Raw genomic sequence first — 4,768 nt, forward strand, 5'->3', positions numbered from 1 at the left:
GCGCTTGTTATTCTTGCGGGATGGCATTTTCCTGATGCACATTGATAACCCAGATCGTAAGTGATGATCGGCATTCCTGGTTGTACTCTATAAATTTTCGCATCTTGTTGTAAAATTCTTACTACCTCCGTCTACATTCCCATGATGTATTTTGTGGTAATAGGTGATCACAGATCTGGAACGATTGTTACGTCTATCCTTAGATTATATGGGTTGTTTTAGTTTCGAGATCCTTAAGTATCTAGTGGTTCCGAGGGTTCGCTTGTGCCTATAATTGAGTCGTTGCAGCAATATGAAATAAATATAACGCATAATCGTTTCAGGGGTATGTACCATCTTAGCACACGAAAGAGAGTCATGTCGGATAGTAGGGGAAATTAGAAAAGGCTGGTCCTAGTCGTGGCGAGAAGTGTCTGGTGGTGATGCTGATGAAGTGGATGCACCTCGGAGACGAGCTACTTGTTGCTCGGTATCTCGTAGGCGTACCTTCCAAACTAACTGTCTCGCTCGAGAGTCTCCATTCACTTCCCGTGTTTTCCTTTCATCCCTCTTAATAACAAACCACATTTGTTTCGTTCGATTTGGGGTGTCCTGAGCTTGGTTATCGATACCTCGGGTGCGATCATACCAGCACTAATGCACCGGATCCCATCAGAACTCCGCAGTTAAGCGTGCTTGGGCGAGAGTAGTACTAGGATGGGTGACCCCCTGGGAAGTCCTCGTGCCGAGTGGCCCAAAGCGGACAAGACCCACTTTGATACCCCCATTTGGAGTTCCTTGACAGGTTGTCACTTGTTGGTTTCCATGTTTGTTCCTTTGGCTGGAGTTGTCAATGCTATTCCTGCCTCCATTAGGGTTGTTGGCATTGATCTGTGCCATGGCAGCGGTTACTGCTGCCATTACAGCAGCTTGGAATGTAGCAGAGTCCATCTGCAGGAGTGGTGTCTCGCGGGTGCGCTTGTTATTCTTGCGGGATGGCATTTTCCTGATGCACATTGATAACCCAGATCGTAAGTGATGATCGGCATTCCTGGTTGTACTCTATAAATTTTCGCATCTTGTTGTAAAATTCTTACTACCTCCGTCTACATTCCCATGATGTATTTTGTGGTAATAGGTGATCACAGATCTGGAACGATTGTTACGTCTATCCTTAGATTATATGGGTTGTTTTAGTTTCGAGATCCTTAAGTATCTAGTGGTTCCGAGGGTTCGCTTGTGCCTATAATTGAGTCGTTGCAGCAATATGAAATAAATATAACGCATAATCGTTTCAGGGGTATGTACCATCTTAGCACACGAAAGAGAGTCATGTCGGATAGTAGGGGAAATTAGAAAAGGCTGGTCCTAGTCGTGGCGAGAAGTGTCTGGTGGTGATGCTGATGAAGTGGATGCACCTCGGAGACGAGCTACTTGTTGCTCGGTATCTCGTAGGCATACCTTCCAAACTAACTGCCTCGCTCGAGAGTCTCCATTCACTTCCCGTGTTTTCCTTTCATCCCTCTTAATAACAAACCACATTTGTTTCGTTCGATTTGGGGTGTCCTGAGCTTGGTTATCGATACCTCGGGTGCGATCATACCAGCACTAATGCACCGGATCCCATCAGAACTCCGCAGTTAAGCGTGCTTGGGCGAGAGTAGTACTAGGATGGGTGACCCCCTGGGAAGTCCTCGTGCCGAGTGGCCCAAAGCGGACAAGACCCACTTTGATACCCCCATTTGGAGTTCCTTGACAGGTTGTCACTTGTTGGTTTCCATGTTTGTTCCTTTGGCTGGAGTTGTCAATGTTATTCCTGCCTCCATTAGGGTTGTTGGCATTGATCTGTGCCATGGCAGCGGTTACTGCTGCCATTACAGCAGCTTGGAATGTAGCAGAGTCCATCTGCAGGAGTGGTGTCTCGCGGGTGCGCTTGTTATTCTTGCGGGATGGCATTTTCCTGATGCACATTGATAACCCAGATCGTAAGTGATGATCGGCATTCCTGGTTGTACTCTATAAATTTTCGCATCTTGTTGTAAAATTCTTACTACCTCCGTCTACATTCCCATGATGTATTTTGTGGTAATAGGTGATCACAGATCTAGAACGATTGTTACGTCTATCCTTAGATTATATGGGTTGTTTTAGTTTCGAGATCCTTAAGTATCTAGTGGTTCCGAGGGTTCGCTTGTGCCTATAATTGAGTCGTTGCAGCAATATGAAATAAATATAACGCATAATCGTTTCAGGGGTATGTACCATCTTAGCACACGAAAGAGAGTCATGTCGGATAGTAGGGGAAATTAGAAAAGGCTGGTCCTAGTCGTGGCGAGAAGTGTCTGGTGGTGATGCTGATGAAGTGGATGCACCTCGGAGACGAGCTACTTGTTGCTCGATATCTCGTAGGCGTACCTTCCAAACTAACTGTCTCGCTCGAGAGTCTCCATTCACTTCCCGTGTTTTCCTTTCATCCCTCTTAATAACAAACCACATTTGTTTCGTTCGATTTGGGGTGTCCTGAGCTTGGTTATCGATACCTCGGGTGCGATCATACCAGCACTAATGCACCGGATCCCATCAGAACTCCGCAGTTAAGCGTGCTTGGGCGAGAGTAGTACTAGGATGGGTGACCCCCTGGGAAGTCCTCGTGCCGAGTGGCCCAAAGCGGAAAAGACCCACTTTGATACCCCCATTTGGAGTTCCTTGACAGGTTGTCACTTGTTGGTTTCCATGTTTGTTCCTTTGGCTGGAGTTGTCAATGCTATTCCTGCCTCCATTAGGGTTGTTGGCATTGATCTGTGCCATGGCAGCGGTTACTGCTGCCATTACAGCAGCTTGGAATGTAGCAGAGTCCATCTGCAGGAGTGGTGTCTCGCGGGTGCGCTTGTTATTCTTGCGGGATGGCATTTTCCTGATGCACATTGATAACCCAGATCGTAAGTGATGATCGGCATTCCTGGTTGTACTCTATAAATTTTCGCATCTTGTTGTAAAATTCTTACTACCTCCGTCTACATTCCCATGATGTATTTTGTGGTAATAGGTGATCACAGATCTGGAACGATTGTTACGTCTATCCTTAGATTATATGGGTTGTTTTAGTTTCGAGATCCTTAAGTATCTAGTGGTTCCGAGGGTTCGCTTGTGCCTATAATTGAGTCGTTGCAGCAATATGAAATAAATATAACGCATAATCGTTTCAGGGGTATGTACCATCTTAGCACACGAAAGAGAGTCATGTCGGATAGTAGGGGAAATTAGAAAAGGCTGGTCCTAGTCGTGGCGAGAAGTGTCTGGTGGTGATGCTGATGAAGTGGATGCACCTCGGAGACGAGCTACTTGTTGCTCGGTATCTCGTAGGCGTACCTTCCAAACTAACTGTCTCGCTCGAGAGTCTCCATTCACTTCCCGTGTTTTCCTTTCATCCCTCTTAATAACAAACCACATTTGTTTCGTTCGATTTGGGGTGTCCTGAGCTTGGTTATCGATACCTCGGGTGCGATCATACCAGCACTAATGCACCGGATCCCATCAGAACTCCGCAGTTAAGCGTGCTTGGGCGAGAGTAGTACTAGGATGGGTGACCCCCTGGGAAGTCCTCGTGCCGAGTGGCCCAAAGCGGACAAGACCCACTTTGATACCCCCATTTGGAGTTCCTTGACAGGTTGTCACTTGTTGGTTTCCATGTTTGTTCCTTTGGCTGGAGTTGTCAATGCTATTCCTGCCTCCATTAGGGTTGTTGGCATTGATCTGTGCCATGGCAGCGGTTACTGCTGCCATTACAGCAGCTTGGAATGTAGCAGAGTCCATCTGCAGGAGTGGTGTCTCGCGGGTGCGCTTGTTATTCTTGCGGGATGGCATTTTCCTGATGCACATTGATAACCCAGATCGTAAGTGATGATCGGCATTCCTGGTTGTACTCTATAAATTTTCGCATCTTGTTGTAAAATTCTTACTACCTCCGTCTACATTCCCATGATGTATTTTGTGGTAATAGGTGATCACAGATCTGGAACGATTGTTACGTCTATCCTTAGATTATATGGGTTGTTTTAGTTTCGAGATCCTTAAGTATCTAGTGGTTCCGAGGGTTCGCTTGTGCCTATAATTGAGTCGTTGCAGCAATATGAAATAAATATAACGCATAATCGTTTCAGGGGTATGTACCATCTTAGCACACGAAAGAGAGTCATGTCGGATAGTAGGGGAAATTAGAAAAGGCTGGTCCTAGTCGTGGCGAGAAGTGTCTGGTGGTGATGCTGATGAAGTGGATGCACCTCGGAGACGAGCTACTTGTTGCTCGGTATCTCGTAGGCGTACCTTCCAAACTAACTGTCTCGCTCCAGAGTCTCCATTCACTTCCCGTGTTTTCCTTTCATCCCTCTTAATAACAAACCACATTTGTTTCGTTCGATTTGGGGTGTCCTGAGCTTGGTTATCGATACCTCGGGTGTGATCATACCAGCACTAATGCACCGGATCCCATCAGAACTCCGCAGTTAAGCGTGCTTGGGCGAGAGTAGTACTAGGATGGGTGACCCCCTGGGAAGTCCTCGTGCCGAGTGGCCCAAAGCGGACAAGACCCACTTTGATACCCCCATTTGGAGTTCCTTGACAGGTTGTCACTTGTTGGTTTCCATGTTTGTTCCTTTGGCTGGAGTTGTCAATGCTATTCCTGCCTCCATTAGGGTTGTTGGCATTGATCTGTGCCATGGCAGCGGTTACTGCTGCCATTACAGCAGCTTGGAATGTAGCAGAGTCCATCTGCAGGAGTGGTGTCTCGCGG

General features: G+C 46.9%; 5 non-coding genes across 5 annotated transcripts; all 5 read left to right on the forward strand.

Moving 5' to 3' along the window:
• Window positions 1-614: 614 nt before the first annotated feature.
• Window positions 615-733, forward strand: LOC128133122 (5S ribosomal RNA). Its single transcript, XR_008231311.1, has one exon. It is a non-coding gene; the product is annotated as a 5S ribosomal RNA (ribosomal RNA).
• Window positions 734-1,568: 835 nt separating this feature from the next.
• On the forward strand, window positions 1,569-1,687 carry LOC128133123 (5S ribosomal RNA). Its single transcript, XR_008231312.1, has one exon. It is a non-coding gene; the product is annotated as a 5S ribosomal RNA (ribosomal RNA).
• An 835-nt stretch (window positions 1,688-2,522) lies between these two features.
• Window positions 2,523-2,641, forward strand: LOC128133128 (5S ribosomal RNA). Its single transcript, XR_008231313.1, has one exon. It is a non-coding gene; the product is annotated as a 5S ribosomal RNA (ribosomal RNA).
• Window positions 2,642-3,476: 835 nt separating this feature from the next.
• On the forward strand, window positions 3,477-3,595 carry LOC128133143 (5S ribosomal RNA). The gene has a single exon (XR_008231321.1). It is a non-coding gene; the product is annotated as a 5S ribosomal RNA (ribosomal RNA).
• Window positions 3,596-4,430: 835 nt separating this feature from the next.
• Window positions 4,431-4,549, forward strand: LOC128133112 (5S ribosomal RNA). The gene has a single exon (XR_008231301.1). It is a non-coding gene; the product is annotated as a 5S ribosomal RNA (ribosomal RNA).
• Window positions 4,550-4,768: the final 219 nt, after the last annotated feature.

This window comes from Lactuca sativa, chromosome 3 (assembly GCF_002870075.4).
Source record: "Lactuca sativa cultivar Salinas chromosome 3, Lsat_Salinas_v11, whole genome shotgun sequence".
Classification (NCBI taxonomy): Eukaryota; Viridiplantae; Streptophyta; class Magnoliopsida; order Asterales; family Asteraceae; genus Lactuca; species Lactuca sativa.